The 25,924-nt window shown below is 42.3% G+C and overlaps 1 long non-coding RNA gene across 1 annotated transcript in view; it reads left to right on the top strand.

Annotated features, from left to right (window-relative positions):
- Positions 1-15,737, top strand: part of LOC123606617 — a 113,207-nt gene extending 97,470 nt beyond the window's left edge. The window contains exon 5 of the long non-coding RNA XR_006716390.1: positions 15,189-15,737. This is a non-coding gene — a long non-coding RNA (uncharacterized LOC123606617). The remainder of the gene's footprint in view (positions 1-15,188) is intronic.
- The last annotated feature ends 10,187 nt before the right edge of the window (positions 15,738-25,924 follow it).

The following is a 25,924-nucleotide window of genomic DNA, read 5'->3' as shown; positions in this document are numbered from 1 at the left end:
AGCAAAGCCAAATAATTGAATATGCCACGAGGTGCTAGGCCTGTCCATTGGGTTCATTTGCAGTCATCGCTGGTACTGTTTTCTCTGAACAATATGGCTGTTGAGTGGGACCGGAGTGGTGGTCGTCCATGCAGCAAGTTGCTGAAAGAGTCTTCCAATTTCATTGTTAATGGGAAAATAAAATCAGTTACTGTATCAGCCAAAGCTTTTCAGAGAAATCAGGTCACTCTCTGGTCCACAGCTCTTTTATTATGATTGGAATCATGTGACTACCTACACACATAATAAAATGCTGCCTCGTTGGTCTGGGGAGACAGGCGAGAAAGTCAGGTTTTCAAAAGTTTGATTACATTTTACTTTCTTGAGACAACAGAACTGTGGGAACTTTGGGAAGAAAGTAGCCTCAGCTTGGCCAGGAAGCAAGTTGAAGCTGTGGTGGTCCCTTATGTGGAAAAAAGAGAAATGAATTTTTCTTGTGAATTTGCAGCCTACTTCCTTCATGGAGAGACCAGGCCATTGTACAGGACCCATCTCTGCCCCTTAAAATTACACTGGCCACCATCTCTTTACCCAGGCCTGAAATCAGGCACACTTGCTTTTACATGTGGGCTCCCCCGCTTACGGGGTGATCTTGGGCAAGTTATTTAACCTTTGTTTCCTCGCTGTCTGAATTAAGTGAGATTGTGCTTAGAATGGACTCCTCGCTCTGAGCCAGGGGTTATTAAGTGGTAGTTGTATTCGTATCATTATTGCTACGGGGCTTGGCCGTTGGGTCCTTAATCACCTGTGGGCTCCACCCCATCAGTGTCTGTCTCCCGAAGGCCTTCTTTGTACCTGGGTTTCACTGCTGGATCATTGCCAGCTTCTCCCCCGAAAAGCACCGAGGGAATGGCGTCCTTTTCCTTTCTCTGGTTGGTAATGTGATAACCTCCAGGCACTTTCACATTCCTTGAAGCAGAGCTATAGTCTAACAATAGGCGCTCCCTGAGCTATGGGCACCCAGAGCCTTGGGGCACAGCAGAGCCCAACCTGTCTGAGCTCTTTGGACCACCCAGGTAGGAAATTCTCTGAGCCTTCCACTGCAGGGAAAATAGTGGCATAGTAATCCTTTGTTTCTGCACAGAAACGTATTTCCAAGGTGCACACAGACTTTCTTTATACTCCTTCCAAGCACCTGCCAGCATCCTTTGGACACAGGGCTCCAGACCACCCTAGTTTCATAGTAGTCTGCTAGTGTCCTGTCAGTGCTGCTCACAACGGGGGATGGGGTATCATTTCCATCCCCACACGTTCTGTTGTTGTTGACTGTGGAGTTGCCGGCACTAAAAATCAAAACTTTTTCACATTTAAATTTGGATTTGGGGCTTTTCCTGATAAAAAAAAAATAGAGGTTCTGGCAACACTGGATCAGCACACTTCACTGTGGAAGGGAAGAATAGTCATCCTACGTGTTTAATGGCAACAAAAAAGTGCTTAATGTACAAATGTTCTACTTCTTTATGTCAACTCCCTGGCCCACCAAGTACCTGAGTTTGAAAATCTGATCTAAGGAGGTTGAACTTTCATCACAAGTCATAACCTCTTAAAACTGGGGGAGGCCCTAGGATTAAGTCATCCAGGAACTAGTCCCGGACAGATTAGAGATGTGTCTCAAGTTCACAGAAAATTTGTGGCCAAAGAGAAGCTGGGGTGCCTGGAGTCACTGTCCTTTCTCAGGGCAGCATGCTTTCCCTACATTCCAAAGAAACACCGTGAGAACCTCTGGTTTAGGAGGCCTCTGTCAATCCTTTTCGAGTTCTGAGGGTGTGATCCAAGGGGCTAAGAGAACCACTCAATCCATGGTCTCTCTTCCATCACTCAGGACCAGAATTCCTATGGTTCGTATAGCACAGCATTCATCTGTGAAGCAGTGCCTTCTACTGGGTTAAGACCCCAGAGTGGCAACATTTATTGAGAAAATGCATCAGTTAAAATTTTTCCCAGAGTACTTTACCTCTGTCATGGCCAGCAGAAACAGGGAGTTCAGAGAATGGGTTCTGGATGATTTTGGGCCGACACTGGGGCGGTAGAGTAGAGCCTGGTAAAGCAGAAAGGTCATAGTTGTGAGTCATGAACCCAGTGTAATTGATGGATCCCTTGTACTCAATTTCTACCCCTGGGAAGTGGGAGCATTTGCCATGATGGTGTTTGAGAGCCTCCCTAGGCCAGGTAGTCCATGATTTTACAAACAGAAATGTCTGGAGTGATGGTTGTCCCTGGTCTGAAAGAACAACATGAAGAAGGTCTTTTGGAAGCCAAACCCATGGGATTCCAGGCCCCCAGGGCAAGAAGGTGGCTTGCCAATATGAAGTTGGAAAAACTTTTTGTAAGGGGTGGAGAAAGTTAGGCTTATAAAGAAGCGACTAAGAAATGCACTCTGATTTAGTAAGGAATGTAAGGAGGAAGTTCGAATTTTGAAAGTGCTGTGATGTGGAAGAAAGAACACTGGCCATTGAGTTGTAAGACTTGGGCTCCAAATACCTCCTCTGATGATGCAAAAGATATGACACATGAGATTCTCAGAGACTTTTAGAAGTATCTTTCACACTTAGAATCTAAGCAAGGTCAACCTGCTTCCTGTAGCAGATATCTTTTTGATGTCTACACCTATTGGAGGAAGTGTGCAGTCTTCCGAAGTAGCCACAAGAAAATTACAAGGCCACAGATAAACCTGACAGTTTCAAAGACAAGATTATTGTGGACAGACTCGCTGTTTTGAAGTATGATACGAGTGGATACCAGTCATAGCTGGTCAGGAAAGCTGCCTAAGTGTGTTGCAGCTTAAGCTGCTTAAGCTTAAGCTAAGTGTGGAGTCAGATTCTCAAGGACTCCACTGCTCATTCGATTGTGTGTATGTGTTTGCCAGGACAAGGAAGACAGCAAGGGGATGCTTGGGTGGCTCAGTCTCTTAAGTATCCAGCTCTTGATTTTGGCTCAGATCATGATCTCATGGTTCATGAGATGGATCCCCTCAGTGGGCTCCATCTCTCTCTCTCTCTCTGGTCCCCACCCCCTGCTCATGTTTGTGCTTATGCTCCCTCTCTCTGTCTCTCTCAAATAAGTAAACTGAAAAAAAAAGGTGGGGGTGTGACAGAAGGGATGAGAGAAGAGGATAAAGGCAAACCCTTGACTGTCGTGCCTTTGGACATGGCTTCTACCTTGGCTCACAGCTGAACAGTGTCATTTCTGCTATCACAACCCATAAAAACACTGGGTGGGGATCCTTCTGTGTGCTTGATCTTAGACCGTGGTTGTTGCCTACATTCTCTAGAGCAATCAGAGGCCCTATCCACAATCCTTTGGATAAGGACTGACCTTGAAGACAATTTTAGTCCCCTGTTAGAGTTGCCATCCTTTATTGGCCAATCAGGGCATCAGAGTCACCATAGTTTATCAAAGCTCACTCAATCCTTTGGAGAGTGGGGCTCAAGCATTAGGTTTATTACATGCAAAAGCTCCATCTTTCAGAGAGACTTTGTTCTCCAGTGACAAAGGTCCTTTCAGGGGACTCTATCCCCAAACATCCTCCTCTGAACTCTATCTCCCACTGCCAGCGTCATGCTTTTTAAGTTGCTACCACAAGTTAGAATTGACGTAAGAGATTATTACCACTGTCTGTTTTTAGAAACCTCCATCCAAATGTCCTTAGGCTCAGAAGAATCTTTATTCATTTTAAGTACTTCCAGAGAAAGAAAGTTCTGCAGATGTCTTCATCAACCTGTTCTGGCACTGAGCAACCTTCACATCCACTTCCTCACTTTTTTATGCCCTTTGTGGGGTGGAGAACTGTTTGCCACAGTCTTAATACTAATCTTTCATGTGCTCAGAGATGTTATTGTGGCTATTTCTGTGGTCTCCTCTAGTTTATGAAAACCTGTGACTACGTCAGTGACATTTGCAGGTTAGGACCCACTCTTTCCCATGAGCCAGCCAGAGATGTGGAAGACAAAAGTGGTGTTGTGATTCCTACCTTCCAGAAGCTTCAGGTTCTGCTGGGGCAGTGGTGCATGTATATATACTTACACCAAGAACTGAAGGCTTGCCATACCCCCTTAATCCTAACCTGGAAGTGAAGAAACTCCAGAAGTCTTGACGTGTAGCCTTTGTGGGGGTAAGAGACATTTGTAACAAATCACCCTAGAGTTCACCTATTTCCTTTGTAAACTGTTTGAACTAGGGCAACACTCGTGGGGTTCAATACATTGATGACATAGGCATTTATGCCCAATTTAAAGCACTGTGTATACAGTTATTGTACATCGACTATAATGTAAACCCCTGGAAGGCAGGGATTTTTGTGTCTTTGGTTTGCTGATTAGTTCAAGTGCCTACAACAGTGCCTGGCACAATAGAGGCATGCCAGAGTTACCAAAGGAAGAATTAGGGGGAGAGGGCTCAAGAGCAGATTTTTTACTCTATTAGTCTATGAATAGTATGGTTCAATTTATTTTCCCTCTGGGAAAAATAATAATAACCACCAAAGTTTTTGCCTCCTGATTAAATTATGTAAATATGAAAAGATCAAACCAGCCCTATGAGTAACCCCTTTCTAGCAAAGATGTTACCTCTTTTTACCCATTTTTGTTTCCTATTTGAGAAGCATTTTATCTTCACGTTGAGCTATTTTACCCCCTACCATGATTTCTTGCCTGGGACAGTTGACTTTAATGTGCAACCTTATTGAATGCTTTTTGGAGTTTTAGGTGAATATAATCCTAGGCTTTGGTCCTTCTTTAGTCTCCTATCACAGTAATTCCTCTAAAAAAATATATGACTCAAACAAATCCAAGGGGTTCTTTCAAACCAGGCCCGCCACCAAAAATCCACACTGGCTGCATCTGACTGGGTTTTGGTACTGTGGGTTCTTTGCCCCTTGACAGCCCACTTGGCTTCTATTGTTTTCTTGGCCAGTCTGATAGACATTCTCTTCTGGTTGTAGCAGTTTGGGAATAAAATGTGTTGGGCTTGGCCCTCATTCCTTTCCACCCTCTTTTGCGACTGGCTGGGGAGGTTCATTAGCTGAAACCCAGCCAAGGGAAGGACGCGTCTCTTGAATACAGAGATGAGCTTTACTCCAAGGACCAAGTTTTACTTTATTCCAAAGGCAAGAACCTATAACTGCTCTTTGGGCAGTACGAGTCTGGGAATTGGGAGGTCAATCAATACCGTTTGGAATTTATCAAGATCATTTCTATTTCTTTCTCTTTTTCTCAGCCTCTATTTGCTTTCTCCCATCCTCTCCATTCTGGGGATACAATGATAACCCTCGGCCTGCTTGAGGTTAGATGGTGCTTTGGACTCAAGTAGATCTGGGTTTGAATTCTGACCTAGGGTGGTATACTTCACGTCTTGTTACAGACTGCATGTGTCCTTCCAACATTCATATGTTGAAGCCTTAATCCCCAATCTGGTGATATTGGGAGGTGGGGCCTAGAGAGGCAATTACTTTTGATAAACCCTCATTGATGGGGTTATTGCCCTTATAAGCAGAAGAGACCTGAGTTCTCTCTCTCTCTCTCTCCACCTGTGAGGATACAGAAATAAGGCAGCCATCTGCAAACCAGAAAGAGGGCCCCAGCAAGAACTGAACTGGTTGGCACCTTCATCTTGGACTTCCTGGACTCCAGAACTGTGTGAAAGAAGTATGTGTTTTTAAGCCACTCGGTCTGTGGTATTCTGTTAGAACAACCCCAGGCAGACTAAGATACCTCTCTAAGCTTCAGTTTCCTCACCTGTGAAATGGAGTAATAATATCTTCTTGAAATTGTTGTTGTCAGGATTACATGAGGGAATGAATGTAAAAGGCTGGGCTTTTAGGAGACACAAAATGAAAGGTAGCTATTGTAGTATCCTCCCTCTGTTCATCTCCACAGACTTCATAAGTAACAATAATAGGAACAAAAACCACTAACATTTATAAAGCCCCCATTACACATAAGCCACTGTGCCGAGTGCTTTTCGTGTATTAATTCATTGAATGTCAATTGCTGTGTTCTACAGTTATCTCTCTCTCCCTGTTTACCCAGCCATCTTTGGGTTTGCGTCTTCGCCATTTTCTTCTAAAAAGTCTTTTCTCTAAACGTCTATGGAGATTTATGCATGGAATATAAACAACAATAAGATGCAATTCCTTGTATGTCAGGAGAATTTGCCCAGTGTCATATTTTTAGCCAGAACTCATGGCCACATCCTGGGGCACTATAGCCATTCTCAGCTATGGCTGCCCTTTAGCAGTGCCTGGGGAAACTTCTGAAAGCTCTTTACCCACGTCACAAACCCAGACCAATTAAATCCGAATCTCTGGGAATGGGACCAGGCACCACCCTTCAAAGTTTAATGCATATGAGTATTACCTGAAGATCTTGAGAAACTGCAGATTCTCCTTTTCTAACAAGCTCCCAAAGAGGCTGATGCTGCTGGGCAGCAGGGGCCCCTTGAAGTGGCAAGTCTAGATCAGACACCCCTCACTGCTCTTTGGGCTTCTTCTAACTTAGTCACAGACTATTTCTTGACTACTCCTCAGTCACCCTAGAGTAAACCCTAACTGGGCTTGAAGGTCACGTACCACAACAACAGTTGATATGACCAGGGGCAGAGAAAGAAAGTGACTCACACACATAGGCAGACCAAATGTCTTTGCTTAGGAAATTCATCTAGAACCCAGGATTTGGAGATCAGGGATGAACCACTACCAAATGCCTTGGAACAGCTTAACATGGAAGCATTTCTCAATCTGTGCTCCTTTCTAAATCATGGGCCATTCTTGACAGGACCTTTATAAATAGGATATGAGAGTGTAGTGAATTATGATTTTGTGGCTTCGTCAGCTTCCTGCAGCAATCTTGGGCAAAATTCCCCTTATTCTGACCTCTTATCTGACCTCTCAACATTGACCACCCAGACCATCCTCTCTCTCACTCTGTGCCAAGTGCTGGTAGCTTCTTGAGCTATTTAAGTTACATGGAGGGAAGAGAAAGTAAACCCCCCTAAGAAAATGCTGGAAGGACATGATATCCCTTCTAGAACTCAGCTTCCTCATTCATAGTGAATGGAAAGGTTCGAGTCAGGCAACCTCTGAGCTGTCTAACTCCTAATGCGTGTGTTTTGAGTTGAGGTCAGAGCATCACCTACCTTTCAAGGGCTTAGATAAGCAGGCCTTTAAGGGTAATGATAATTCTCCAAATGCACATTGCCTGGTTCTCTCATTTCTTAAACAAGTTTTATCCTTAAAGATGACAAAGAGGTCTCATGAATTGTAGTAGTGGTTTTCCTGCATCAGTCACCAGCATTACATGGAAACTTAGTGAATGGTGAATTTAAGTTGGAGAAATAGATTCCAGTCCTAATTCTGCTGTAGATATGTCCAAGGTGGAATTAAACCAAGTGTTTAACAAGTGAAGTTGTTTTTCTCTTCATTCAGAAGACAGGCATAGGCAATGTTTCCAGTCAAGTAAAATTAAAAAAAGAAAAAAGTCATGCTGCATGGTGACCATATTACCTATTGGCCCCTCAACTTGGGATAGTTTAAATAGACAGATAATAACTTCTTTCTTCTTTTCTCTTCTGTTTACCAGGAGAGTAGCAGCTGCGAGTAACATTTGCTGTGGAATGAATCTAGACTGTCTTGAAGAGCTAAGATTTAAGTCCACTCTTTCCACATTTCCATAGTACCCAGTTTGGTTTCAGCTGTGTGCATGTTTGATCTTGTTTAAAGCCAAGCTCCTGGAATGAACCTGGAAAAGACGGGAAATGCTGGAAAACCTAACTCTTATTTATTTTGGAAGCAAAGGGCCACTGCATTCCAATTTTCATGGCAGGGAGGCAAATCTATATCATGTTGTAACACTATAGTTGGAGCGTGGAGAAGGAAGGGCGATTGAATCCTGTCTCGCCTCCAATTGTTCCATAGGCCTGAGCTCTCTGATAGCAGCAGATATATTGGTTTCTTTTTGAGGATACACAATGGGAACTTAGTGAACTTGATTTTGAAACCTTGATATTAGGTGCAGCCACTTTTTACCCCAAACCCTTCAAATTATCTTACAATAAGTACAGCATTTTTCCGACCACCCCCGTTTTTTGCAATTTTTAGCAGCCTTCCCCCCATTTCAGAATGCACCCTTCCCTCCTCCATCCCACCACAATAACATAATGAAAACACACACTGATGGTTTTGTCATTTGGGCATTGTGGTTTCCCTTGGTACAGAGAAAATAGTTATCTGTAAGATTACCTTGGATATTATTCATTCTTAGTAAAAGCACATTATTCAACAAAGAGAAGACTATAACCAAAGAAGATTCAGGGCATGGCAAGTTTTAAATGTCAGTTCTATTTTAGGTTTTTCTGCACTGCCAGAGATCAAATCCAGAGTCAATGTTGGAAAACTAGCAAAAACCGAACAAACAAGTAAACAAACAAAAATGGTTTAATTCAGCTTATATGTGGAGGAAAAAAAGAATGCTCATGCTTTTTAGGTTTGAGTTTCCCACTTCTCAAAGTGAAGGCAATACACTCTCTCAGCATGTTGTGTTGGTAAATGTGTTGCTTTCCTTCAGTTAAAAAAATTTTTTTTACGTAAATATATTTTAAGGTTAAACTTGTAGAATTCAGGCTTCTGGCTGAGAAGCTTGGAGGAATTCATGAGAGAGTCATTCCCCCTATCTAGTGTGAATTGCATTGTAACGGAATACAAAGAAAACTACCCGTCTGAAATATATATGCACTACCTAGAAAAATAAATGAAACCACCCCTCCCTGTCCTCCTGGCTGTAAGAATCTTTATGTCTCAACTCCATGCACCCTGTTGTCGCTCAAGTCCTTTCCTTAGAGCTGGGTCCTCTGAAGGAGGGAGCGACTGTGTTCTGTCCTTCAGACAATATACACTGAAGTCTCTCTTCTTCCTTCCTTCCTTAATTAAGGCTCTCTTCACAAAAGCCCTTCTCTTTTCTATACAATTACATCCCATTCCCATATTCCTTCCAGGTATGGCTCACTTCCAGAATCTTTCCTCACTTTTGCTATCTATTTCCCTGGCTCATCCTAGTTGGCTCTGTCTCACTATCTCTGTGGGGCCCAGATAGGAAGCACAATAAGCCAGTAAAGGTTCCACTGACTGGGAATAGGGATGAGAAGTCCCTTGGGACTCTTACAGCCCTCTAAGTAGGCTGCTGGTGGGAGTGTGGGGGGGGGGGGGAATCAAAGGATCCCGAGAGACTTTTTCATTGCTTCTTGTTCATGGAAACTACAGAAATAAAATGTGAAAATCATACCATTCTCTGAAATGTTAATCTTCCACAAACATGCACGTACATGTACCAACAGCGTGAAAGGAATGGAAACATCTGACCCATCCAAAATCAGAAAAGAAAAACCCCACACAGACCAGCCAGCAGCTCCCCCTGCTTCCCCTACCCCATTACAAAGAGGATTTCTTGATTTGCATCTGCCACCACACCCCTGTCCCTGGGAATGCTATGTTGACTTGAAGGTGCCATCAACAATGGTTCTCTTTCTTTTTCAAATTTCTCTGCCAAAGACAACAAATGCAAATGGCGAGATGGAATTGGGATTAAAGGAATCCAAATAAGGGCTAGCATAGCACTAAAGTTAGGCCTATAGGATAATCCCCAAATGATCAAGAGGGAGGCGAGTAAGTACAGCTGTGTGGGCCATAAATAAAGCTTTTCTGACTTAGCATGTGAAGTCTCCACCCTAAATGTTACATTAACATTGTTTCCTGTAACCAAAGGGAAAGAAGTCCCCTGTAAGGATTTTGCCCTTTTGTTGCTTCTACCTAAGGCGTATGGAACCGTACTTTGACTTAAGGGTTTGAAAGTCCTTAGAATTGGGCAATTTCTTGGAATATTGGGGTAACTGCAAAATGGGGGGGAGGTGGTGACTATAGAGAGTGTGGTGGTCAGGCAAAGGGCCAAGAGAGAAGTTTCCCAGAAAGTGTTGGATCTATTCTCTACCCTGCCGGAAATACCATCTCTTTTCATTGAACTTGTCCATGATATGAGCTGTTGTTTTCCCCAAGTAAGGTTTTAAAAGCTTATAGACAGGGAATTACTTTAAAGCTGAGTTATCCATGGCTTCTTTTTAAAATATACAAATTAAAACAGGAATGAATACGTAGGAAAAGCAAAGTTGGCTCTTGGGCGTGAAGCTTCCTCCCACAGTCATAAAGATGCAGACAGGTAGATCTATCACTTTAATTTAAAAATGAAAATCCCTTTAGAAAATTGGCAGACAGTCAGCCCTGGCCAAATGGATTTGAAAGGATTGTGATTTCTCCTGCTGTCAACTGGCTCCAGGAGAGTGGCTGCTGGCAAGCCCATTCATAGTAGGATTTGCAATGGAGCCTCCAATGTACCATCACCCTTGGCTTTGGGCTATGTTGGGAGGAGGCTTAAAAATAACAGCATCTATATACTGAGTACTTGGTAAGTAACAGGCAGTAGAGGTTACCTGAACTGTCTAGGCAATCATTTTAAGATGGATACCATTATTAACTGGATTTCAGAGAGAGTGCATTAGTTTTCTATTGCTGCTATAACACAGGGCCCCCATGTAGTGCCTTAAAACAACCCAAATTTATTATCTTATGGTTCTGTAGAAGTCTGATGCAGGTTTCCCTGGAATAACATCAAGGTGTGTCCGAAGGGTTGCAGTCCTTTTTGAAGGCTGTAGGGAAGAGTCATTTTCTTGGCTTTTCCAGCTTCTAGAGGTCACTCATATTCCTAGGCACATGGTACCCTCCCTCCATCTTCAAAGCCAGCAAAGACTGGCTGAGTTTTTTTAAATCACATCACACCCCTCTGACCTTTTCTGCCTTCTTGGTCCTTTGTGATTACTGTGGGCCCATGTGGATCATTGTGGATAGTCTTCCCATCTCAGGGTCAATTGACTGGCAACTTTAAGTCCATATGCAACCTTAATTTCTCTTTACCATATTACCTGACGTAGTCACAGTTTTCAGGGATTGGGAAGGGGCCATCTTTGGGGAGCCATTATTCTGCCTCCACAAATAGAAAAGCGGAGGATTAGAGACGTGAAGACATTTTTGTTGGGTCACACAGCTACTTGGTAGTAGCAAAGACTACATTTGACCCAAAGCCTGAACTGGGAACAGAAGAGGAAGAAAGAAAGAAAGTAGGGAAGAAATTTTTCCACCATAGAGGACACTGACTTTTGTCAAAAAATGCACTATTGGTTATAAGTCAATTTAATAAGAGGAACGTGTGAGTAGACAATTTGCTTTTGTTAACCACCTCCTTTATTCCCCCATTTAACCTGTAAAGAGTTTCCATAAATCATAGTTCACCAAATTACATCAGCCTCACTCATAATACTGGTCTTTCTGGTGTCATAAAATCTACCAATGCATTGAGACCCACCCCACGATGGACCACACACAATTATAGGGATCTAGTATGAAGGTGTTAGTGTATGTACACACACATACATACACCACACGATGCATATTTAAGAAAGTTGATGCATATTTAAGCAAGTCGACTTGTTCCATATAATCCTCATAGAGAGGACTTGAATGAATAAGTGAAAGGTAGGGGGAGATAAGTCAAGATTAAGGTCCAGAAGACTTTTTCTAACAGGAAGAATGGTAAGCTACCCACCAGTAAGACTCTTTGCCTTGGGAATTATCAAGTCAATGCTAGAGGATCCCTCGGACACCACCATTTTAAGCATTTTAGTGTGCTTTCTTATTTGGGACTCCTACCACTTGCTTCTCTGAAAGACACATGCAAGGAGGGAATAAAAGCAAGAAAGGGCAGAAGTTCTTTTGTGGTTTTTTACTGACAGCTATTTCCTACAGTTCCTCCTTCTCCAGTGGAATCACTGAATATTGCAGGAATATTTGAGATGTCTTTGTCCAACTCTCCATACACAGATGAGAAAAATGAGCATCAAAAAGATGAAATAACACCCTATAGAGATGATTCCGGTAGAATTGCATGAAACGTTGGGCATCGGTTCTAAAGTCCGATAAGCCTTGAAAAGTCACATGAAAGTTAGACTATCATCCCCTGCTGAAGACTGATGTGTGGTTTCTTGAAAAATCTAGCACAAACAACTTTTCACCCAGTACTGCAATAGAAGAAAGACCCTTTCCTTGGTGCATTTCAGGAGCCAGGTTAAATGAAAAACATATGCGAAAATATATGTGAAAAGCACACGTCGCGTTGGAAGATGCTCACTCTGTCACAGGCACTGGGGCACCCAAAACTGAAGTGGGAATAGGAGATATGCATCCCCCACCTCACACCTATGGTGGGGCAACTACCGTCCCTGAGTAGAAGGCCACATTCTCGAAGGAATCTTAGTCACTGTAGGTTATAGTGTACATAGCCCCTAGGGTCAGGGAAAATGGAACAGTTTGCCTTCTTGATATTTGCTGCTGTGGGTTCTCAAACATTGTGCAGATAGGCCGATTTCTTATCTGGTCTCTGGGGCCCTAAGTGAAGAACTGGGTCTCTGGGGAACTGTTAGGTCTCACTCGTTTCGAAGGTGAACCAAAGTGGGAAGAAGGACATCTTTGAGCAGGCCAGGCACAAAATTCTCTGATGGTGTAATAGAGTGTCGGGATCACCTCCTTTTTGCTTTTATCGGATTATATGGGCAGATGTGTAGTTTTCCAAGTGTCCCAAACCTTGACCAGTGCTCTGAAGCTTCTTGTATCGTGCATGGAGTTGTCAGCTCTGAGTATTTGCATTTGACTTCTTGTTCTGTCCCATTCTCAAGAACGTTAGTCATTATGAAATTCTCATTACTCTAGAGGATATAACCTTTTGTCATATAAAGATTAGTATTTTATATATCTCTAAGGTTCTAATTCTCTCACCTCCCCACCCCAGGGGTGGGTCTAATTCTCCTGATGGCAAAACTCACTGTTCTTTTTAAGAGGAGAATTCCCAGTCTTCTAGATGAGTATATCTAAGGGAAAAGGGAACCTCCCTCTAGGGACAATGATGGCATTACAAAAACTATGGCAGTAGAGGCAGAGATAGGTAGGGATCAATATTGGAAATCTGGGGAGCGGCGGAAAGAATTTAATAGTATACTCCTGAAAATCTTGGTGTCATCAAATGCTAAGGTTATCATGTCATCTAGAGTGGGCTTTCAAATGTTGCAGGGTTCTCAGACACATGGATGGATTATTCTCTGGAAGAAGCAGAGATCACTTGGGAATTTGGCAGGTGAGATGGTGCTGAGTGGGTGAATCCATCCTATGCTTGGGCCTCATACTATGATTCAGTTCTATGGCAGGATTGCTATACCCCTATTGAAGGTATCCTAGCCTTTTCTCTGTCCTTGTGAGGACAACAGCCTCCTGCCTCACAAAGGACTGCCAGGGGATGAGGCCTTTACCTTGTCAGGAGTTAGGTCGGTGGTCCAGGAGCTCTGGGGGAGTGGGGGGTGGGGGGAGCAGTACACCCAGCCCTGACTGATACTAAATGTAAGATGGTTCAGCTGCTAAGGAACACAGTGTGGCAGTTCAGCAGAAAATCAAGAATGGAACTACCATATGACCCAGCAGTCCCATTTCTGGGAATCGAGCCAAAAAAACTGAAGGCAGGATCTTGAAAAGATGTTTGCACCATCATGTTCATAGCAGCATTATTTATAAGGGCTAAGGGGTAGAATAACCCAAATATCCAGTCATGGATGAATGGATAAGCAAAATGTGGTATGGACATGCAATGGAATATCATTCAGCCTTAAAGAGGAAGGATATTTTGACACCTGCTACAACAGGGATGAACCTTGCAAATGTTAGGCTTAAGGGAAATAAGCCGGACACGAAAAGATAAATACTGTATGCTTCCACTTATGTGAGATCTGAAGTTGTCAGATTCATAGAAACAGAAAGTAGAATGGTGGTTACTAGGGACCAGGGGAGGAGGAGATGGGGAGTTGTTGTTGAATGGGTATTACAGTTTCAATTCTGCAAGATGAAAAAGTTCTGGAGACCAGTTGCCCAATAATGGGAATGTAGTTAACACTACCAAACGCTGCGCTTAAAAATGGCTGAGGTAGTAAACCTTGTGTTAGGTGTTTTTTTTTTTGTTTTTTTTTTTTTTTTAATTTTTTTTTTTCAACGTTTATTTATTTTTGGGACAGAGAGAGACAGAGCATGAACGGGGGAGGGGCAGAGAGAGAGGGAGACACAGAATCGGAAACAGGCTCCAGGCTCTGAGCCATCAGCCCAGAGCCCGACGCGGGGCTCGAACTCACAGACCGCGAGATCGTGACCTGGCTGAAGTTGGACGCTTAACCGACTGCGCCACCCAGGCGCCCCTTGTGTTAGGTGTTTTTTACTGCATTTAAAAATAAAAATTACCAAACAGAAGACAAAATGTAGTTTAAAGAAAATGAGAGACTCAACAGTGATACCCAGCAACGAGCAAAAAACCCTCAGTATTAACAACTTTCTGAGATGCACTTCCCTTAAATTTTCCTGGTACAGAAGACTTTTGCGGAGGTTGGTACGTAAAGATTCCTTGGAGTGACTCCCCTGAAAGGTGGTGAGTTTATTCAGTCAGCTTATTCTGGAAACCAGCCAGCATATGAGAATTACAATAGTTTAAGCTATAAATGCTCTGTTATGCTTCCCTGGAAAAAAAAAAAAATGAATGAATGAATGTCTAAATAAATAAAAGGTGATCCAAAACTCTCTGGCCTGTTGCCAGGATCCAGCTTGAGGAACTGCATTAAAGAGCCCACCCTGAGTGGTTCTCCACACCTACACGCTTCTCTGCCCCTGCTGGGCGATACCTCGGAGGCCTGGGAAACTCTGCATGGGATTGGACAGTAATGGATAAATGAATGGGTCCTTTGAGTTTGCTTTCATTGCAGCTCTACCTTCATCCCTACTAGGGCCCCTACCATGCTCCCCCTCTTGCGGTAAGCTAGACTCTGCTGCGGGTGCCTGTATCGTTCCGTGCATACTGGCCTCTGAGCACTTCCTGTGGCTGAATTAGCCGCCTCTCGCTCACTGATGCGTCTGTGGGTTCCTCTGAAAGGACAAGATTTTCGACAAGTGGCATGATGCGAAGAATACTGTTGATGCTTAACGAATCAGTGCTGTAAGACGATGACATCAGCGATTGTTTTTGTGTTCTCAGGCCACGAGAATGTCCTTTTTGGTCAACTCCCCATGCCGATGGAACAACTGTGAGCGTATTCTGGCCCCAGCGTTGTGCTCCTGCTCAGAACTTCTTCGAGCTCCATCTTCAGTGACCTGACTTGCTTCATTTCATCCGTCTGTCACCTCCTCCCAAAATAAGCGTGTGTGGTTTCTGTTTGACTTGTTTGCGTTATACATGTCCTTATTAGTCATGTGTGGGTGTCCCTACACCTCATTATCTCCTGAACTTCTCAGGGACCCAGTAGCCAACTCATTGTCTGCATTGTCCCGAAGCATCGCACACAGGGATACCACATTTAAAAGCGGTGACTGCTGGAGAAGCATCTGACCTGTCAAAAGGCTTGATGGACACCCCCTCCTCCTTGTTCTGCCAGGATCTCCGAAGGTGACTTCATCATCTTTCGTCCATCAACCTGCTCGCTTTTCTGAATTCTTTGAGGGGTGGTTGCTTCTATGTTTTTTGTTTGTTTCAAAAGAAACAAAAAAACCTTAAAAAAATTTTTTTTTAATGTCTTACTTATTTTTGAAAAAGGGAGACAGAGTACAAGCAGAGAAGGGGTAGACAGAGAGCGAGACACAGAATCCAAAGCAGGCTCCAGTTTCTAAGGTGTCAACACAGAGCCCGACACAGGGCTCAAACTCACAAACTGTGAGATCATGACCTGAGCTGAAGTCGGATGCTTAACTGACTGAGCCACCCAGGGACCCCAGAGACTGCTTTTCTTAATAGCACCAAATCTTCTCCCACTCTTAAGATTTGAACACTTACTGTGACCTTTGACCTGGCTGTCTTCATGCTTGCCCCCACCCTAGTCAAAAATGTAGGCACTAACTATCATCACCCAGTACCTGCTGGCCCCCAGGACTTTATATGCCAGCTTCCATCTATTGGAATTGGAGCAGAGTTTTGAGACATGTTGATGCTTTGTCTGGGATCAGCAGAGGAGAATACAGTATTTTAATCAGTTAAAGTTCTCTGTTGTGTGTATAGCTGAGAGGATCTATGGCCCAAGTGCTGAGACTCTGTCATCTGTGGCCAAGACCAGCCTTTTCCCCCCCGACTCCTCATCCAGTGCATCCTACACTCTGACCCAAAGTTGACTCTTTTAATTAGCGCTGTGGCATCTTCCTAAAAAAATGATATCCCGTTGCCCACGCCATCTGCCAAGCTTTCCCAGCCACTCACAAGAGTCTCCCCTGCCTACCACATACAGGCTCATTCATGCCCAGGAGCAGAGCTGGTCTAGATTAAGACAGGAAATGTATCAGCTGCCTCAGCCCCTCCAGATACGGGGCCTAGAGTTAATCGTGGCTGCCCACAAACCTGGTATCTGGTCTACCTCGCATAGGCCCTGGATGCCAACTTAGCCTCCAGGTCACAACACTTTTTTATCTTTTTTTCTACTTCCCCTTTCCCCACACCCTCAGACATACTGGCTTCTGGATGGTTCTGAGCCTCTGTCACAGGTTACCTGGGTGTTCTCAACAGCTTGTTTTGAACATAGCCTGCTTTTTTCGGCTCCCAGGAATTTAAGACTTGCCAGGTTTCCTACTCCCAACCAGGCTGGCTTCTGGCCGTAGGTGAGCAGATTGTCCAGAATTTTGTGGTGGATTATGGGAATCTTCTACTACTGGGTCAAACCCATCCAACTACCCCCTTCCTACTATTAGCCCAGCGCGGTCCTTGGATGAGACTGCCGCATGCTCTGGATACTGCATAGGAGTACTTGGCCCAAACAAGCCAACAAATTCCCTACTCCCTGGTTTAGTGCTTTCCTTTTGCCAGCAGTCCCAGCGAGTCCTGTGCTTGACCAAAAGAATTATAATGATATCATTTATTGAGCACCTGCTAATAAGTTCTTTGTACACATTACCTCACTCCACTTTCATAAGGACCCTATGAAACAGGTACTGTTGGGGCACCTGGATGCCTCAGTCAGTTAAACATCCAGCTTCTGCTCAGGTCATAATCTCATGGTTCGTGGGTTCGAGCCCCACATCAGGCTCTCTGCTAACGGTGTAGAGACTGCTGGGGGTTCTCTCTCTCCCCCTCTCTCAGCCCCTCCCCCACTCATACTTTTTCTCTCTCTCAAAAATAAATTTAAAAAAAAATAAATTTATGCTTTTTCCCTTTACTACAGATTGCAAACTAGTAGCTCATGGTAAAATGTTGACCATGGTTATATTTGGTTACCACAGCTTTTTGGTTGCTTGTTTACTTAGGGCCAATGCTTTAAAAGGAGATGTCACATAAAAATTCAGATGTATGACTTCTCCTTACAAAATCGGAAGGCCTAGAAACCTAGGTTCCATGTCCTATAAGGCAAAGTCAAATACAGCTGAAAGAAGTCTGTCCTTCACATGGAGTGGGAGCTCATCAGTTTGCCTCTGACTGTGCCTGATGGCAGTGCCGTTCAGACGTTACTATCCATCAGAACCATCTGGAGATTGCTGGGCCCCACCCCAGCGTTTGTGATTCGGTAAGTGGGGGTTGGGCCCAAGAACTTGTCTTATTACAACCCAGGTGTTGATTGCTACTTCTCATCTCATTGGTACTGTTGCTATTTTTACATTCCAGCCCACCCACCGGCTTCTTTTAGCTCAGTGCTCCCTATGGGCGTTTGAGTTTGTATCCGAGGCGCTTTGTTACACCAACAGTAAGGAATCAGGGCCCTTTCCTCTGTTCCTAAACTCCCACTAATCTCCAACATGAATCTTAAACCTCATCTGGACGATTACTGTTCAACTTTTTCTTTCAACTCTTATAAAAACAGCACAACTTCTTTCTTTAATTTCACAAAGGCAGTAGAAGATTTAATAAATAGCACTCAAACACGCGTGTTGCACTACCTTCTTCCCCTGAGCTGGAAGGGACAAGCGTAAAAAAGACATCTTACGTATACGAAAGATAAGAGCTTCTGCGAACATAATCCTTTGACAGCTCAGATTTTTTTTTTTTTTTCAACGTTTATTTACTTTTGGGACAGAGAGAGACAGAGCATGAACGGGGGAGGGGCAGAGAGAGAGGGAGACACAGAATCGGAAACAGGCTCCAGGCTCTGAGCCATCAGCCCAGAGCCCGACGTGGGGCTCGAACTCACGGACCGCGAGATCGTGACCTGGCTGAAGTCGGACGCTTAACCGACTGCGCCACCCAGACGCCCCGACAGCTCAGATTTAAAAGCTGTAGGATCCACACAGAAGCAACCACTCCATCTATTCTGTTCTTCCAGAAGAACCTGGTTGATGGCCCCAGCAAGCTCTCTTCCCTGGTTATACAAAGTCAGTCTACTCCAGGAAAAATCTGTTCATACATTTATGCAGGAAACAGAGCTCATCAGTTCAAAAAATGCTCATGAGGTTTTCGCTGTGCCCGGAATGCCGTAATTATAATCTTCAAGACCTATCTTGGATGCCACCTAGTCCAAATGCCCTTCCTGATTAGCTTAGACTGAAAGAACCCCTTCTTTCTGAGCTTCTATCATGTCCATTTCCATGACACTCAGCCCATACTTCCCTGAAATATAAAATAACTCTGTTGTCACATATCTCAGTTATGAGATTATAAACTCTTTTAGAGCATAAGATGAGACCACGTGACTTTGCGGACTGAATTATGCCTGGTATGGTACTTTGCCTTTAGGTGACGCTAAGGTCAGACTTCTGAACATTTAGATGAATAGAGGGACTGAAACACAGTGTCATGGAGAGGGCAGAGAGCAAAGCAGAGGTTCAGAGCCATTTGGAACCACCTGAAGTGCTCAGTTACTTAGGGCCTATTCACTTGGACACTACTGGAGATTGGAGCACCAAATGATGAGCCCTGCCATGATAAAACTGGCATAACCAACACACGCGACCAAAGCTGAGAACACTTGACAGTGTGAGCACTGAACAACGTGAGAAAGAAGAGAAAATTGGATAAATAAAAAGTTGAGAAAAGAGCATAAGGAGAGCGAGCTAGAAAAATGGAGATGACTCCACAGAGCAGATCAGAGCTCACATATGCATCCGAGCCAGGTATTTATTTAAGCAGGGGTGGTTCAGTTTTCTTCTGCCAAGTTCATGAAGATTCTCTCACGTTACCTGCTAAAAGCTTTATTATTTTCCTTTTCCATCTAAAATGCATCTAGAATTGATTTTTGTGCATGGTATGTGGTGGAGGTCAAGGTTCATGTCTTTCTGTATGGATATGAAATTGACAGGGTATCATTCATTGAAAAAAAAACCCTCCTTCCTTCTTTTACCATGGCAACTTCACTATAGAAACAGATGTCAAGTATGTATACGTTTATTTCTGGGCTCTCTTCCTTCATCTGTTTTTCTATCCTTGCCTCAATATACACCATTTTTGTTTGTTTGTTTTTATATTCTTTAAAGAACTGTTGCTTTGTAAGACCTTGATATTTAGTAGTTCGGATCCTTTAACTTGATATTTTTCACATTTGTCTTTTGCTGCTCTTGGGCCTTAATGTTTCCCTTTTACATTTTAGAATCTATGTGTCAGTTTCTGCAAAGAAGTTCTGGGATTTTGATTGGGATTTTATTGTATCTGAAGGTTAATTTAGGGGAAATTGGCAGTTTTACTATATTCAGTAGTCCAATCCCAAACTGACCTATCTTTTCATTTACTTAGATCTTCCTTTATTTCTTTCATTCATGTTTTGTATTTTTCTCTAGTGATGTTTTACATTTTTCTAAAATTTGATTTGTTCCTAGATACTTAAAAGTTTTTAATTCTATTTTTAGTTATATAATTTAAGAATTTTATTTTCAACTTGTATCTTGCTAAGGTATAGACATATAATTGAGCTTTTTTATGTTCTTGTATCCAGGGACCTTGCTAAATTCACTTACTCTAACATTTTAAACCTTGATTTTTCTATATGCACAATTATGTCATTGTGAAAAATGACAGTTTTACTTCTTCCTTTCCAATCTTTACATAGATCTTTTTTTTTTTTTATCTTTAAATTATTTCACTGTCTGAAACCTTAAGGTTTGCATATACATACTAAAAATGGTCATCTCGGCCTCATCCCTAATCTCAGGATTACTTTTTTTTTTAATGTTTGTTTATTTTGAGACAGAGAGAGACAGAGAGAGAGAGAGAGAGAGAGCTGAGTGGGGGAGGTGCAGAGAGAGAGGGAGACACAGAATCTGAAGCAGGCTCCAGGCTCCGAGCTGTCAGCAGAGAGCCCGATGCGGGGCTTGAGCACATGAACTGTGGGATCATGACCTGAGCCGAAGTCAGATGCTTAACCAACTGAGCCACCCAGGTGCCCCAGGATTACTTTTTTAAAAACTAATTTTACTATTAAGTATGAAATTTCATGTAGGTTTTTTTTAAAAGATTTTATTTTTTAAGTAATCTCTATACCCAACATGGGGCTTGAACTCACAACCCTGAGATCTAGAGTGTCACATTCCACCAAATGAGCCAGCCAGGCACCCCAGAAGTTTCATGTAGGTTTGTAAAAATGTATACTTTATGAAGTTAAGGAAGTCTCTCTATTCTTGCCCCCCCAAAAAAAAAATTAATAATAAGTGAGATTAAATCTTGTCAAATTCTGTTTTACATCTAGCAAAATAATTATGATTTTTCTCTTTTATCCCATTAACGTGGTTAATTTCATTGACTGATTTTCTAAGTTTTTCAAATTTAGAAAAATGCGTTGGTTTTTCCTTGTATCGTTCTCCTGAGTTTTTGGAATGAGCGTTTGGTGGTCTCATTAAACTAGTTGGGGAGTGTCAACTATTTTCTATTCTTTGGAAATGTTTATGTATGATTGGTATTATTCCTTAGATATTTGGAAGAATTCACTGTTGAAGCCATGTGGATCTAGAGTTTTCTCTGCGGGAAAGTATTTTAATACAAAGACCTTTTCTTTAATAAAGGATTTTCTATTTCTTCTGGTGTCCTTTTAAATGTTATATTTTTTCCGTGAATTTTACCATTTATCTAAATTTTCACATGTATCAGCAAACACCTCTTCATAAATACTCTCCTCTTTGTACCATATGTACAATCTGTAGTGATGTTCCCTATTTTACTCTTTTTATTGATGTATGTGTTTTCTTTTTTCTTGTTAAACAAAGTCAATCAATTTTTTCAATATTTAAACAAATTTTTTTTAACATTTGTTTTTGAGAGACAGAGAGAGAGCATGAGTGGGGGAGGGGCAGAGAGGGAGGAAGACACAGCATCCAAAACAGGCTCCAGGCCCCCAGCTGTCAGCACAGAGCCAATGCAGGGCTCCAACACAAGAACCACGAGATCATGACCTGAGCTGAAGTCGGGCGCTTAACCAACCGAGCCACCCAGGCGCCCCAATTTTTTCAATATTTTTAAAGAAAAAACTTCAGGTCTGTTGAATTTCCCTATTGTATGTTTGTTTTCTGTACCATTGATTTTTACTTTTTATTGCCTTCTTTCTATGTTCTTTGGGTTTAATTTGCTATTCCTTTTCTAGCTTCTTGAGATAAAAACTCAAATCATTCTTCTTTGCTAATGTATTTAAAGATACATTTTTTTTTTTCTGAGCACTGCGTAGGCTATGTAATAGATTGCAAAAATGACCACAATTTTTTCCTATCTCTGTCAGCATGACCTATTGTAATATAATTTAGAGTTTTTTCCATCAAGAGGTATCTCCACCCTTGAGTCTAGGTTTGGCCATGTGACTTGCTTTAGTCAAGAGATGTTAGCAAATATAAAACAAACATAAGCTTGGAAAGCTTTTGAGCATTGGAACTTGTCCTCGCTTGTTGTGCTTGGAAACTTGAGAACACCATGTGAATGAGAGCAAGCTAGTTTGCTGGAGGGTAAGAGGCCGCATAGGAAAGAACTAAGGCATCCTGGCTGAAAGCCTACCAACTGCCAAATAATGTAAGGCTATTCTAGATCTTCCATACTCCCCAACCTCTGTCTGATAATAGATACAAGGCAATCCAACAACATCAGTTGAGCCAGAACAGAAGAATTACCCAGCCAACCCATAGAATCTTGATATAAATAAAATGCTTCCCTGCAAGCTACTAAGTTTTGGAATGATTTGTTACACAGCAAAAGCTAGCTGAAACAGGCTCTAACCTGACACAAGAGTGTTAATATGAAGTATGTTTCCATTCTCACTTCATTCAAAACATTTTCTAATTTCCTTGGTGATTTCTTATTTAGATCCATGAAATATTTAGAAGTTTATTGTTTAATATTCAAGTTGGAGACTTGATTAGTGATTTTTTTGTGACTGACTTCTAGCTGAATTCCTCTAAGGTCAAAGAATATAATCTATAGTCTTTTTAGTCCTTTCAAATTTGTTGAGACTTGCATTATGGCCTAACAAGTAGTCAGTCTTAACAAATGTTCTTTATTGGCTACTGGAGATTTGCTCAGAAAGATCAAGCTTAAGTGTCAGATTAGTCTGACACATGTTACTTTATAATTGCTGGAAGTGAAAGTCTCCTGTGTGTAACATTTAATATCTTTAAAAGAAAATACTCACATAATTACTGTGAAGTTAAAAACATCTTATAAGCGTGATTTGACCAGCCTCACTAAGGCAGATTTGGTTATTGTGTGGTAGTTGCCAAAGTATATTTTTAAAGACAGGGGCTCCTGGGTGGTTCAGTCAGTTAAGTGTCTGACTTTGGATCAGGTCGTGATCTCGTGGTTTGTGGGTTCGAGCCCTGCATCGGACTCTGTGCTTACAGCTCAGAGCCTAGAGCCTGCTTCCAATTCTGTGTCTCCCTCTCTCTCTGACCCTCCTCCACTCACTCTCTGTCTCTCTCTCAAAAATAAACATTACAATAATAATGTTTACATTAATAAACAAAATAAATAGATACAGTATATGCCTGTATATATTTGCAGTGTTGATTCATAGTCCTTCCAAATAATATTGCCTTAGTGTAAATGGATGAGACTACTAGCTCAAATGAAGCTTTTTTGATAACAAAACCCTTGTAATGCTTTCATTTTTAGAAGTTTTGGACCCATTAGACCCCACTGTATAAAATATGTCAAATCACAGTTACCTTGAGGCTGATGTCAGCCACAGATATCAACAGCAAGGAATGAACTTGAAATGATTTATTCATGAGAGCCTTAGGAAACTCCTTCTGTCAAGTTTTAATTTTTTGTATTTCTTTAAACCTCAAGCAAGAGATAGGCTGTTTATGACCATTAACTATCTGGTAATTTAATTATTTTTATGAAAATCTTTAATAATTCTAATACTCTAAACATTTTTTTTTAATACTAGGCACTAAGGGGCTAAGGTTGCAGGAACACAGGCCTTTTATGCATTTGTGAAGCTTTCGGCGAGTTATTTATAATACAGATAGGAACCTTCAGAGTTATATGCTTTAAATTTATAATTTTTATATAATTCTACTTCAATGTAGTTATAATAATGAAACAATCATACATGTATAAACAGAGAGAAATCTCTTTTTTAGCCCAATATTAAAGAACTTACACAAAATAAAACATCCCACAACAGAGCATTGTATTTTAAAAGTGTCACATCGATGGGACTGAATTGTATGCCACCACTTAAAACTATTTTAGAGGAATATTTAGTGACATAGCAATTTGTAAAGTAGGGGAAAAATTCTTTTTATGTATTAATTTTTAAGTTTTATTTATTTATTTTGAGTGAGAGAGAACATGAGCAGGGGAAGGGCAGAGAGAGAGGGAGAGAGAGAATCCCAGGCAGGCTCTGCACTGTCATCACGGAGCCCGAAGTGGGACCCAGGAAATGTGAGATCATGACTTGGGCTGACACTAAAGAGTCGAAGGCTTAACTGACTAAACCACCCAGGTGCCCCAAGAAATTCTTTTTATTTTTTTTTTATTTATTTTTTTTTAATTTTTTTTTTCAACGTTTATTTATTTTTGGGACAAAGAGAGACAGAGCATGAACGGGGGAGGGGCAGAGAAAGAGGGAGACACAGAATCAGAAACAGGCTCCAGGCTCTGAGCCATCAGCCCAGAGCCCGACGCGGGGCTCGAACTCACGGACCGCGAGATCGTGACCTGGCTGAAGTCGGACGCTTAACCGACTGCGCCACCCAGGCGCCCCTAGAAATTCTTTTTAAAAAGCCACCAAGAGTTGAATGGCCAGTTCAAGGGAAAGGTCATATTCCTTTTGGAGTAAGACTTCACTATTAGTTTAGGAAGACACCTGAAGGGGCCTGCTTCACTTTGAAAGTTACGGCCTCCCCCCGGACATAACCTAGATAGAAGACCTTTAGACCAAGAAAAGGCAAAGGAATTTGGCAGTGGGCCTTTGGGAGCTCCTGAGTAAGCAGTAGGAAGGGGCCGAGATTAAAACAGGAGAGGGCAGTGGAACTGGTGTGGGGGGGGGGGTCCACTACATGGGAACAGGGGGAGTCCGGGGGGAGCCCAGGGGGAAGAAGTTGGCCACGCTCTATTTCCCTGTGGTAAGAGGTGGCCAAGCAACTTTGGGACACAAACGTTTATTACTAAATTTTAGGTCGTCTGCTGTGGTGGACTGAGAACCACATGCAGTTTATTCACTTGTCACCCGAAGGATCCCCAACAAACTACAAATGAAATAATGTGCTTCGTTAACCCTCACTTCACCTCGTGGTTGGTGAGAACCCGCAGCAAGCAAACTGTGGCTGTAAAGCTATCTCATACCTTGCCTGGTCTGCATCCTTTGCTTACCTATCTTTATCCTTTCTGGCCACGTGACATTTCCTTTCTCTCAGGCTTTGACACCAATTTCAGAGACATTTGTCTTTCTATCCGCAGTTCAGGTTCCATACAATGTAGTTTTTGCCCCTGTATGGTATTTCCTTTACTACCCCGCCCCACCCCCCGCCACTTACTTGGGTTCATGTTCTAGTTGAGGGAACTACATCCTGTGCTTCGGCTTTTGGCTGGGAGGCTGGGAACAGCCTCCAAGTTAATCCATCTGGAAAAAGACTCTTTCAGGAGCGACATACTCTATACTTCCGGCACAGCACGATCCAATATTCCCCTGGCTGCAATCCTTCATGTTGGTCTCGTGAGCACAGGCCACGTTGTGATCCGACATGATTCCTGAATTAGCTATTAAAATCCAGAGTCTTACTGCTCTCCCTTCCTTTCCTCTTTGGCCTTCGCTGTGGCTGGTTGTATTTATGTCCCAGTCGATTCCTATGCTATTGCCTGTGCTCTGAAACCTTTCAGTGACTGCCTGGTCTGAGAGAGGATGCTGGCACCTGTCAATGATCAAGTCCACAGGTAGATACAAGAAGAGATGCAGAGAAGGAGTGTCACACATTTTTTTCTTTAATGGAAAAGGTGTTATTTGTATTATGTTTTTAGTTCGTTGGTTAATTAATTTTATTTGTTGACTTACAGTTGACTTTCAACATCACGTTGGTTTCCGGTGTACAACATAATGATTCGACAAGTTTATAGGTTATGCTGTGATCAACCCAAGGGCAGCTACCATCTGTCACCTTGCAATGCTATTGCACTATTCCCTATGCTGTGCCTTTCATGTTATATATAGTTTTTGATCACCCTTAGTTGTAAGACATTACAATCACCCCGTTCATCACCACCTTGTTTCCAAACAAGAATGTTTTATTTAACATACACTGAGAGGTAATTCACTTTAGAAAAACCAATTGTTGTGTAAAGGGCAGTTCCCCCTGAGAACCTATTTTGAATGAGATCTGAATATTTGCTCCTCA

The sequence above is a fragment of the Leopardus geoffroyi genome, chromosome A1 (assembly GCF_018350155.1).
Source record: "Leopardus geoffroyi isolate Oge1 chromosome A1, O.geoffroyi_Oge1_pat1.0, whole genome shotgun sequence".
NCBI lineage: Eukaryota > Metazoa > Chordata > Mammalia > Carnivora > Felidae > Leopardus > Leopardus geoffroyi.
This window is presented reverse-complemented; position numbering and strand designations above follow the sequence as displayed.